Source organism: Heterodontus francisci, chromosome 25, assembly GCF_036365525.1.
Source record: "Heterodontus francisci isolate sHetFra1 chromosome 25, sHetFra1.hap1, whole genome shotgun sequence".
NCBI classification, from domain to species: Eukaryota; Metazoa; Chordata; class Chondrichthyes; order Heterodontiformes; family Heterodontidae; genus Heterodontus; species Heterodontus francisci.
This window is the reverse complement of record NC_090395.1, coordinates 68,620,053-68,633,174: the sequence shown is the minus strand read 5'-3', so window position 1 is coordinate 68,633,174 and position 13,122 is coordinate 68,620,053. Positions and strand designations below refer to the sequence as shown.

The 13,122-nt window shown below is 43.4% G+C and overlaps 1 protein-coding gene across 1 annotated transcript in view; it reads right to left on the bottom strand.

Moving 5' to 3' along the window:
* The window catches only part of nfasca (neurofascin homolog (chicken) a), a 191,924-nt gene that overhangs the window by 157,283 nt on the left and 21,519 nt on the right, over window positions 1-13,122 (bottom strand). Inside the window, exons 2-3 of the mRNA XM_068057443.1 lie at window positions 7,247-7,356; window positions 207-311 (exon numbers count right to left, since the gene is read on the bottom strand). The gene's annotated coding sequence lies outside the window, so the exon portion shown is untranslated. The remainder of the gene's footprint in view (window positions 1-206; window positions 312-7,246; window positions 7,357-13,122) is intronic.

The window sequence follows — 13,122 nt, the reverse complement described above, 5'->3', positions numbered from 1 at the left end:
ATGCACTGCAATGATCCCAGCTGCCGCTCAAGTTCCGAAACCCGGAACTCAAGCTGTTCCTGCTGATGACGTTTCCTGCGCTCCAGGAGTTCCCACACGGAACAGGAGCACACCACCGGACTAAGCTACCCTGCATGCCTCTATTTATTAGGCTATTAACTGACTTAACAGAAATAAACTTAAGACTTAAAGAAATAAACACTCACCAGTTACTCATCAATCAGCTGCATTCCTTGTGCAACACTTTAGGTGCCTTTACCTCGCTCCCTGCGATGTATGCTCCTTTACCTCCAGGCTTTCGGCTGTTTGAACTAATTGATCAGATCCAAAAAAAAAACAAACGTACAAGTGGCATATAGATACTGAACTTATATACTTACTTAAAAAAGGGTTCTGCTTTTCCTCCCTCTCTCTGTTGATTGTGTTGTCACCCTGATGTCACCTTTTGATTTTTCCTGTGTTTGATTTGGCTACTGTTCTTTTATATGTGCCCTCCAATCTCCTAGTGAGCTTTTTGAATCTCTGCTCTGTTCTTTCTGGTTTTCAGTGTTTAGGAATTGAGCTGTGCTCTGTGATGAGTGAGCAAGAGCTTTCTGTCTCTCATTCTCGGCTGTGCAACTGAGCAGCGAACTGTCAGAATGGGGCCTCCATCTGGCATATGCTAATGAACCCAGAGCCAGACAGGAAGTTGAAGATAGTAACCAGCCCAGGAGCCTTCAACAAATGGCAGCAAGACGAAGTCTGGATCACGTTATTCCACTCCGACCAACATATCACTCGATCCTGGTCACCACCTGCTACCGGGAATGGTCCACTGCTGTCTTCTGGAAGCGAAGAGGGGTGAAGAAAGGAGTGGTGTGCCAAGCAAACAAGTCAACCCTCACCGCATTCCATCCAGCCAGCCATCAAACAGGGCGCTGTACTTCTCCGCCACTTAGCCATACATTCTGTTTTGATTCTCCGCATCGGGATTCCATTCCTTTCACCTCACTCCTGGCTTGGCATTTCTCATCACTTTCCCCTCTTAACCCCAGCCTTGACAAATTTCTCTAATGCATCTGGAAACTTTATAGAGGCTGAAACTTTATTTTATCCTACATTTACACCAAAGGGCTGAATTTTGCCGGGTCTGTCGCGATCCCGATGTTGCCCTCAATTCCATGTGCGGAACCCGGAAGTGGCCGTGCCAGGACATTAGACATGATCTTCCCAGAGGAGGCCCCAGACAATTAGGGACAGCAGCCGGTTTCCAGCGTTGGGAGGTCCATTCAGTGCGGCCTGTGTGGGCACCGCTGAGGGCCAGCAGCAAGAGTGTCAGAGGTGTCATGGAGGCACCTTCAGTAGGAGGGCAGCGGCTGACATTGCAGCAGGTACATTAGCAGAAGCGTCTGTTTCCAGAACAATGGCTGCAGTGGCATGCCCGAGCACTGTGATTTAATGCTGGCAGCTTAATAAAAGGTGTCACATAGTTCGCAGCTCGGACTTCCCACTGTGAAGCCGCCTCTGCTGCATTGCCGGGGTCCTGACGCAATGGGGGCCTGTGCACCATTGGGAAAATTTCAATCCATTTCCACAATAGGGACTGATTGCCCTATTAAGTGCCCGAATTGGCGGGTGGTCGTCGCTGCTGGGATCCCACCTCTGGGAAAAACACATGAAGGTGGGAACATGATGCGGAGCTGGCCTGACGTGAGTCGATCACATCTTCCTCAAGCAGCCCTCACCCGCCTCCAAAGCCGTGTCAGGGGGCAGAGAAAGTGTCCACATCCCTTTAACTTGGGACTGCTGGCTAGGTTTTCCACCTTCCCCAACAAGCTTGCTCCCTTTTCAAGACCAAAGCTGTGCCAGCATCTATGTTCAAAAGAAGCAGACCACAGGAAAGTCAAGGGAGTCAGTGCCCTACACTACTAACTAGCTCTCCTCCAGAAATTAGGCCACAGAAAATTGCACTGGGAATGGAAAAACCCCTCTACACTTTTACTTTGTGTAGGGCAAAAGTTAGACTGGAAGAAAATACAAATCTTTTTGTACATCTACAGACTGGAGGGGTCGAGGTGGGGTGGGGGGTGGGGGGGGGTTCTTTTACCAACACAACAGGGACGGGATGTCATAGGTCTTTGATTAGTTGTTCTCAGCCATCGTTGTTCTTGCTGGTTTAAAGCTGCCCATCTGTCTAGCCCTGCCATTGTTATCCCAAAGCTGTTCAGCCTCCCACAGATAGCCATATGGCTCCACCTGTCAATCAAACAAACTTAGCAGCAGACTTCATCATCCTCATTCCTCCATTCAGATAGAATGTGACAATCAATTAGTTGCAGCCCGTCAACAGAACCAATTCAACACCACAAAGTTCAGTTTAATCTTCCATTTTAAGATGCTGCTGAACTGAGGCCCAGTCTGCAGTTTCTGATGGATGTTGAAGATCCCATTACACTATATGAAGGGCAGCAGGGGTTTCAGGCAGCATCCAGGACTTTAGTCCATCCTCAAACAGCAGCACAACAAACAATGTATGTTGTTCATCTTATTGCTGCCTTATGGGACATCATTGCCAATGTGGAATGGCTGCCAAACTTGCCAGCACAATTCCTTAAACATTATCTGTTGTCTGCAGTGGTTTGAATCAAGTTGATGCAATAAGATTCTTTATAAATGCAAAAACCACATTCATTACACTTCAAGTTCTCTGCATCTAAACTCATCCTAAAGACACGTTTGCTTCTTCTTTAGGCCATTGTAGCTTCATAAGAACATGAATAGATCCTTAAGGTTTCAGTGAAGAGTGACAAAGTTAACTGTAGATCTTGGTGCTTTAAAAGAAACTTACTTTGGGGAGAAAGGAAGATTGACAGGGGATAGGTTCCAAGATCGTAAAATGCTGAAGGGAATGGTTAACTCAGGTGTGGGATCATGAACATGAGTATACAAATAAAGCTGGACACCAAATGGTTTGAACTATTGTTTGCATTCATACATATCACATTCACGTGATATGGTATCTCCGTGTGGAGATTACATTATCATCTTGGAGCCGGAGTTTGCTACGGTTTATTTAAAAATAAACCTTGTTTCCGCAGACGAACAGGGTTAATTAGTGAGCACAGTCATTCAAAGATGTGCCACTTTCTGGAAAATTAATCTGAAGCGGTGTTGCCAACAAAATCAGCAGAACTAACAACGTCTGTAGGCAGAGAAGTGTCACATGTTGAGGGACTGACAGACTTTAAGTAACATAAGGACACGAAGGAGATGCTAATATTAACTGTCATCAGTCTATTTCACAGACTTTAACTCAGAATTCAGTTCTGGAAGCTATCAAATTATATTTACATTCCCTTGCTCCCTAAAAAAGGAGGATATCTGCTCTTTCTTCATTGATCTCCAAGGTTAGTCATTACCTCTCACAGAGACTATCAAATTGCACAAGGATGTCAGACTGTCCTTAGGAGGCTGCTTCATGTTTTTTTTCCCCCCACTCATTTCTATCCTATCTTCCACCCCAGTCTCATTCTTATAAGAAATTCTTTTGATCTTTGCCTTATGTTCCACTTCTAGCAGTTCCTCAGCTCTTCCTAAAGCACAAGCTTGACGGAGTTGAGCTACTGCATCTCAAGAACGCCGTGCATATCACATAGTGCCTGGAATGCAGTAAAGATCCCAAGGCGCTTCACAGGAATGCAATCAGACAAAAACTGACACTGAACCGAAGACAGATGCTTGGACAGGTGATCAAAAGGTTGGCCAAAGAGATAGGTTTTAAGGAGCACCTTAAAGGAGGAGAGAGAGGTGGAGAGACAGAGAAGCTTGGAGAGAGAATTCCAGAGTTTCAAGTCTAAGCAGCTGAAGGCATGGCCGCCAAGGGAGAGGGGGACACTCAGGAGGCCAGAATTGGAGGAGTGCAAAGTTCTTGGAGGGTTGTAGGGCAATGGAGGTTGCAGACGTCGGGTGGAAACAAGGCCATGGGAGGGGGGCAGGGGGGGGGAGGGGGGTGGATTTGAACAAAATTATGAGAATTTTAAATACTATCTAATATTAAACAAAGACCTGAGTTTGAAAGTATTGCTGAAGTGGGGCCTGTTCAGAGGGTGTCAAAGGGTTTAGCACAAATAGGATTTGTTACAGTTTGGCTTAGGATGTAAGACACATAGCGCCATCCAAGTGGCAAGGAAAGCAAAGCAGCAAAGAAAAGCCCTGGCTCGTGCAGTAGAGACAGAAAGACACAACACAACTGCTTACAGTCTAGCTCTTAAAAAGGAGTTGTATTTATTAATTAGCACTGTTGGCAGTAAAACCACTGATTTGATTCTGCCAACACGTTGCTGGTTCACTGGACGATAACACTTAGGCTGCAGCTTGTTACTTCCTGCAGCAAACTGAGGGACTGGGTTAATTTTGCGGGCAGCGATAGTGAAGCTGGAATGGTTTATTAACACGCCTCAAACGCTGGCATCTGTCACTGGCTTGGAGCATGCTTTAGACTACAGAACAAGCATTTTTCTCCCAATTGTAACTTATGAAAATATGGATTTCTCATCATCTTATGCTGGTGGGACCAAGAGAGGGGAAGGAATTCAGTGACATGCCTGAATGTCATGCCATGAGATTCAGTGTTATGTCTGAGTGCTATGATTTAACAGCCAATATTAAGGTTGATTCTTGATTCCATGCTCCAAGTGAGCAAGTGGAGAGTGTATGGAGGGCTTAGGATCCCCTAATGCACAGCACAATCCCACTTACAATCAACACATCCTCTAATATCTTTTGGAGTGCGCAGGTGATTTGTTTCAGTACATGGCCCCTTTATAAATTTTTTTTGCACGACTATGCATGCGTGGTAACTTAAAGAAGCCAACTTGTGTGTGGCCTGCGTGGGAGCTCTCGGGTGCTGCACAGTTCTCCATCATGAGTTCAAGATCCACTGCGAGTTCCAGAACCAGCGAGAGTCTGGGAATCACCAAGAATCCCAGATCCATCAGGAGCCCAAGCTCCATCAGCAATTCCAGATCCATCGGGAGTTCCAGATAGCGGAATTGCCCCTCCTCTGATTGTCTTCTCCCTTGTTTACTTCCCTCTTCTAATGTGGTTTTACCAGCTTTCACCCAATTTGCATTCTGCATGTGCAAGCTTAGAGGGTAGAGATTGACTGCCACAGCAAACTATTCTGCCCTGATATTTGTGCTCAATTCCTGAAGTGCGACTTAATCCCGCAACCTTCTGATTCAGGGGTGAGAGAGCAACCAACTGAACAACAGCTGCCACAATTAAATCTGAAGCGCTCTCCCCTCAAAAAGCTATTGAGCCGAGGGGTTAATTGAAAATTTCAAAACTGAGATCGATAGACTTTTTGTTAGGCAAGTGTTACAGAACCAAAACTGGTAGATGAAGTTAAGATACAGATCATCCACGATCTAACTGAGCCGAGAAGCTGATTGGCCTACTCCAGTTCCTATGTGCCTACGTACAACCCACATCTAATGGCTCTAGATTGATGGCTATCTCCTCTCTCTAGTAATCTACTGTTTTGTCCCATGCAGTTCAACATTCTATTGGCTTTGTTGATTGCTGCTCTGCTCTAGTTGGACATTTTGAATGTTGAGTCCACCAAAACTCCTGGATCTCTTTCAACTTCATCCTCAGTTGTTTAAACACCATTCATGGAGTGCAAGCGTTGCCTATTTTTTCCTTTCAGTGTGTAGGACTATACAATTGTCTGTATTAAATTGCAACTTCCATTGTTCTGCCCACTTACATATTTTGTCCAGTTCATTCTGTAATTTCTGAGCAGCATTCCACTGCCTCTTCTATGTTAGTATTAAATGCACTGCTGGCCATTTTGCATTGGGGTGGAACTCATTGACCCAAGTTAGAAACAGTTGTGGTCCCAATACTGAGGCACTCACATTTGCTCACGGGCCTCTCTATAACATTAAAAATGTTGCTTTGCACCATTTGCAATTACCCTGCGGCCAATGTGAAGCCAAGAGCGTGCAAGGCTTCACAACCTCACTCTATTTGCTAAAGATTTGTTCCAAGTTGAGTCACAAATTTTGTGACAATTTGAATCCAAAACCATTTTTTTTTCAAATCAAAGTAAAACTATAAATATAATAGGTGTATAAAATAGTTATTTTACTATTCTTAACATAAGAAAGTGGAAGGAAGTCCTGGTGTACGGTTTGACTGCCATGTTCATGGTCTTTCCATTTGAGACAGGATTTCCAAGGTCTCAATGGCCAGCCAAATGCCTCTAGCTCCCCATCACTGTCCTGTCCACTTCCATTAATCAATGAGGAAAATTGCTCAGCCGTGCCACTTATGCCAACTTTGAAATAGGTTCATGTGTGTTTTATGAGAACAGTGTCACAAATTTATGGAGTCTTTATGACAATTCCCTCCAGCATTGCATTATTTTTTTTTCAAATTGCCCTCAGCATCTCTTTTAACATCTCTTTTATACATATAATCAATGTTCCTCTCTTATTCCTCCTAAGCTGCAAGTACAGCACACTGCCTCTCTGCATCATCACTGTATTGAACTCTAGGCTCATCGCACCGTACCTTACGGAAAATCATTTTGTCCCAGAACCTCAAAACTGCAGAACTCCTTACCCACCTTAGAACAAAAACAACTTGCATTTATATAGCACCTTTAACATAGTAAAACATTTCAAGGCGTTTTACAGGAGCGTCACCAGATAATAACTGACACCAAGCCACATAAGGAGATATTAAGGCCGATGACCAAAAGCTTGGCCAAAGAGGTAGGTTTTAAGGATCATCTTAAAGGAGGAAAGAGAGGTAGAGAGGCAGAGAGGTTTAGGGAGGGAATTCCAGAGTTCAGGGCCTAGGCAGTTGAAGGCATGGCCATCCATGGTGGAGTGATGGAAATCGGTGATGCACAAGAGGCCAGAATTGGAGGATTACAGAGATCATGAAGGGTTATCGGGCTGGGGGAGGTTACGGAGATAGAGAGGGGGCGAGGCCATGGAGGGGTTTGAACACAAGGATATGAATTCTCAGTCTTTTACTTCTTGCTAAATCTTAAAGGTTTTAAGAACTGAACTTAATATCACCTCAACACTATTCCTGATTAGCATGCTTTCTCTTCAAATAATTTCAGTATTGGGGGTGGGCTGCCCTAAGGGCCTTAGTTTTTCACCTACATTTCTCGATTAAATAAAAACAAACCCTGGAGAGCAAGACTGATATGTTTGGATCAGAGTACATTGTGATTCAGTTCACTTACTTGAATTGGAAAAATAAAAGCCAACGGATTTGTTCAAATCTAGTTACAAGCTCCGTGTTACTCCCGTGCAATATTCTTCTGAGATGTTCCAGCTGACAGCTTCAAATGTACTGCGGAAAAAAACAAAAATTAAAACCAAAGATTTCATTCAAAAAAAAACAATCATATGTGGCCCTTTCCCCATCCCCCAGTCTTGCACTTGGATCCCTGAGACTGATGGATGCTTAGATGACAATTAAACATTGAGGTGATTTTAACCCAACTCATTGGGTGGGACTTCATTAAATTCAATGAAAAGTTAAATTAAGTGGGGTGTAAACCAGCAATCCACCCAATCCCATCAGATTCCCAATAGGCCAGATAGGTTAAAATTAACTCCCTGGAACTCAAGATGCTAGAATAGGGATTGGATCTAATTGGTACTGGGATCAGGGGGGGCAGGATCAATAGACTAGTTGGTCTTTTCATGTCCTTCATCTTTCATTTGTTTCAATTGTTACGACCGAGGCAGGAGGAGTGCACTGTTGTTAATTCAGTCCCACTTCTTCACAGGTCACAGCATATCAATAAATTTTCCCCACGTACCAAAACAGCCAATTAGTTACTCTAAGTGTCCCTGAATAAAACACACCAACCAGGTTTCTTTAATCAACAACAAAATTAACTATTATAAAACCGAGTCTTAACCAATAATGAAGTAAATCTATACACGAATTGAGACATTAAAGCTCCTTATTTTCCCTAGCCCTGATGCACACACACATACATCCAAAATCCAGTTAACTGGGGAAAAAAAAGGATTTTAGTTACAGCTATTTCATAGAAATGAAAGGAATCAAAGAAACTTAGATTGTCATGCTCTGGAAGGAAGTTCTTTGGTTTGGAGAGGTGTCCCAAAGTCGAATAGTGGGATGCCACTTGAAGTCTTTCCAGGTGTGGTTGATGAACAGTCTGTGATGGGTAGGCGTTCGAAGAACTTCAGCAGTAGAAGGCTTCACATAAGGTATTCCATCAGGTGTGCAGCAACAAGAATCTTTTTAGGTCTTACAGCAGCAGTATAGCCATAAAAGGTTTCTTCCAATATTCAGGATTTCTTAAACCCAGGAGGCAACAGGAACCACACTTGATGCAGGGATTCTTCAGAGACAGAGGCAATAGGAATCTGCCACATTTGAAATACAGGGTTTCTTCTCAAGAGATGCAGGATTCCTTTACAGAGAGGTAACATTTTTTTCGGGTCTTCTTCTGATCTCCAGGCAGGTCAAAATCAAATTTCAAATGCCTGCTTTTTGTCCAAACTCACTGGCTTTTTAAAGTTCCAAACTGAAATCCAAACCTTTCTGAAACAGGTCACATGCCCAGTCATAAATTCTCTTTTGTTATAACAGAGGGTAGCTTTGAGGTCAACCCCCTGCTGATTTCCTTGAAATTACCCGTATTCCAGTCCTTGTTTACCAGTTCAGCTATTGTTGAACTTCCTTTCAAAACATCTAATAAGTTCAACTATTTGCAAGTGTCTCAATGTCCACTGAAATACTTTATCAGTTTAAAAAAAAAATAGAATCCTAAGTTTTAATACAAAAAAAGTCTTGGTAACACAACTCTCATGTCTGTGTTGAGTTAGCTGGTGTCATTCAAAGTAGTACTTGCATCGAATTTCATAGACTCTACAGCACAGAAACATTCAGTCCATCTGGTTAATGCTGCATATGAGCCTCCTCCCACCCCTCTTCACATAGCCCCATCAGTATATCCTTCAATGCTTTTTCCCTCATGTACTGATCTAGTATTCCCTTAAATGCACTTATGTAGAGAGGGAGAAGACCACTTTGTTCACTAACCTTTTATGAAAGATGCAGAATTTAGGTGAGCAATGGTCAAAGCAAGTTATAATAACTCACTACAGTTGAATATTCTGCTATTACTCACTATCTCGACTCTCAAGAATGAATGATAAATGATCAGATGAGCCACGATGGGCGAGTCCCATTTTTACATATGGAGTGTGAGGCTGTCACAGGGTCACACACCTATAGGTCAGTACAACATTCTCATCATATTGCATCCATCTTGCACAGTGAACGCAATGCTAATGGTTACACAAACGGTAAAAGGAATACTCCAGATTTACTGTACAGAAGTCATTGGGAGCAACCACTAGGGTTGCTTATCAATAAGCCCTTGTCCGCATTTCTTTGAAGACGTCTCCTTGTGCACACAACGCATGTCTTTTTGCCCCAGCTTTCAGAGTATTACAGCATTTAAACATATTGCAGGCGGACACAGAAGTGCTGACTATCGAGTCTCCACTCCCCCAACACTGTGCCTGCTGTTTAATCATAATAACATTAAGTTTACTGACATCCTTACCCTCCCACCAGCTTCACTTCATAATTACAAACAGAGGTTAAAGATCACATAAAGAACTTACAGGGATAGATACAGGAGTGTTAGAGATCAGCAAACTGGTAGCGAATGATTTTGCATTCCCATCCCATGCACTCCTATCGGCCACTGGCCAGCTGACGATTTTGCAACAGGCATTACAGAAAGCAGGAGGATTCATCTGCAAGCTATGACTATAATAATGATATCCAGCTGCATGTACTGAAACATTGACATCTAGTTGTTGTAAATCTGTCCTCCAGGGGCTCACACACTCAACATTGTGACAGTGATAGGAATTTTGTCAAAACAATAGCCAGATTTTGTGAAGTCGGGCTGGGTCCCACACAAACATTTGACAGCAAGAAGCTCCAAGCTCTGATTTGGTAAATAAAGGAAGGTCTCTTTCTCTGTCTGTCTAAGAAGGTATCTCTTAATATTTACTATATATTTCTTCTTTCCCGTTCATCCATTCCCTATCGAGTGAACAGTGGCGCAGTGAATAACCTTTACCTTGCTGAATAAACTGCATCCTGTACAGTTACACAATGAGTGACCCTTACCCTGATGAATCAACAACAACTCACCACAAGGAGGAAAGAACTTGCATTTATATAGCGTGTTGCGTGGCCTCGGGATGTCCAAAACTGCATTACTGCCAATGAAGTACTTTTGAAGTTTAGTCACTGTTGGACTGTAGGAAGTGTAGCAGCTTTTGAACAAGATGTTAAATCAAGGCCCCATCTGTCCTCTCACATGGACATGAAGGATCCCGTGCTCAATATTTATCCCTAAAGCAACATCACTAATATAGATTATTTGGTCATTGAGCTCAAGTTAATGAACAAATCAACATTCAAAATTGACAGGCAGGAAAAGACCAGCTGGCCCATCAAGCCTGACCCATACCATGAAGGCTTGAGCATCACAGCTATACACTACATTCTTCAACTCACCCTACCCCCGAACACCTCACCCATCCAACCAACCCCCAACCCCCAAAATCACAAGCACCCCACGCAGACATGCAATCTCTCCAGTTCATAGTACCTTGCTGTGTGCAATTTGGCTGCTGCATTTCCTACATTATAACATTGTTCAACAATGTACGACATACTTCATTGGCTGTAAAGCACTTTGGGATGCCCCAAGGTTGAAAAAGGTGCTATATAAATGCAAGTTCTTTCTTTCTTTCCTTTCAGCTGGAATTTAGGAGCTTTAAAACTGTAGGGGAGGAACAGCCAGGAACAAATTTTGAATTAGCTTTTCTAATTTAAGAGCAATTTTCCATCTTGACCAAAATACTTAACTTCAAGCACCATTTTCTTTTTATTTATTCACGGGATATGGGCATTGCTGGCAAGGCCAGCATTTATCGCTCGTCCCTAATGGCCCTTGAACTGAGTGGCTTGCTAGGTCATTTCAGAGTCAACCACATTACTGTGGGTCTGGAGTCATATGTAGGCCAGACCAGGTAAGGACAGCAGATTTCCTTCCTTGAAAGACATTAGTGAACCAGATGGGTTTGTTACAAATTCAACAATGGTCTCGTGGTGGCCATTAGACTAGCTTTTAATTCCAGATTTATTAATCGAGTTCAATGCACTATCTGCTGTGGTGGGATTTGAACCCATAGTCCCAGAGCATTAGCTTGGATTATTAGTCTAGTGACACTACCACTACACTACACTACAGTCTCCCCATGTTACTAGTAGTACTGCGTATTGTTCCTTGACATCTCAAGGAATTGAAGATTAATCTCCTGGACTCTGCTGTGAGAAAAATCCAGGAAGAAAACTCATAAGGGCTTTAGAAATAAAATGGTGCCTATTCACTTTTTCATTGGCCATGGGAAGGCAGGACACCTTGACGTGTTGGGCAGCCAATGTCAGGAGGCTGGGTGGGGGGAGGGGGGCGGCGGGGGCAGGAGGTCATATGATGAAACCTCCAGGAATTGATTCAGCCAGAGTTGGCAACCCTAGGGTGCCCTAACCTGCCATCCCTTGTTTCCGTCCTGGCATATAACACGGATACAGCATTGAACACTGGCGTTGCCATGCCAGCAGGGGACGCCCACAAGATGTCTTTGAAGTGGACTTGCACAACAGCAGTACCATCTGACATTCTGATGACCGCTTAGTCTGACAATGGCACTTTGTTTGGTGTCAGAAACAGAACAACATGTTACTACTGTGTTGATGTTCAATGTTGGAACAGAGGCCCTGTCTTTGGAATTTGTTTTTCTAAGCATTCGGGGCGGTGGGTGGGGGGGGGGGGGGGGGTGGGGTTGGTGGAAACTGCTTTCATTTTAGTTCAATAGAAAACCAGTTTTATTTGGCTCCTTCTCTCTTCCCCTTGCACATTAATTTTGATGTTCAAAATGAGGAGAAACTGTTTCTACTGGCAGGAGGGCCAGTAACCAGAGGACACAGAGTTAAGATAATTGGCAAAAGAATCATAGGGGGAGAGGAAGAGGTTTTTTTTAAATTCAGCCAGTTATGTTGATCTGGAATGCACTGGCAGAAAGGGCGGTGGAAGCAGATTCAATAGTACCTTTCAAAAGGGAATTGGATAAATATTTGAAAATGAGAAATTTGTGGGGTTCTGGGGAAAGAACAGAGGGAGTGGGACGAATTGGATAGCTCTTTCAAAAAGCCGGCACAGACACAATGGGCTGAATAGTTTCCGCGTATGCTGTATGAGTTTATGAAATTTAAGAATCTCCTAATTAGCTGTTCTATATGCAATGACTCCTTTCATTTTAGCATCTTTGTATCTTGATAAATAGTGTTGCTGTGGAGAATACTGTCCCTCAGACAGGGTGATCTTTGTACGATTAACTTAGCGCGATTCTATCATTCGGGATTATCCTGAGACAGTCATGGATCCTTGAAACTTTGCAGGATTATCCGAGAGTTAATTGGTTGGCCCATTGAATTCTTATCAGATGGGAGCAAATTAGAAGGAGCTGGAATTGTACACAACAGCAGGGAATATGCAGCTTTGCTGAACACCTCCATTCAGTCTGCAAACGTAACCCTGAGATTCCAATAGCCTGCCATTTTAATTCTGCGCCCCACTCCCACTCTGACCTCTCTGTCCTCGGTCTCCGACAATGTTTCAATCAAGCTCAACAGAAACTCTAGGAAGAGTGTCTCATCCTTGGATTAGGCACGTTACAACCTTCCAGACTTAACATCAAGTTTAACAATTGCAGATCATGACCAATGATCCTATTTTTTTGGACAGCAGGTGAGGGTAATGATTCTGCTGTTGCCATTTACACCTCCTCTAGACCCATAATTTGTTTCTTTCCATTATCACCCCTTTCTCTCTCGCACCATTCTCCCTTTTGTCATCTAATCCCTCCTACCTTCTGCCCTATCACAGACCTTCCCTTCTGTTTGTTCCTTCCCTCCCCCCTTTCCCTGCCTCTATACCTGTTAATATCTCTAACTTTTCCAGTTCTGATGAAAGTTCGTCAACCTGAA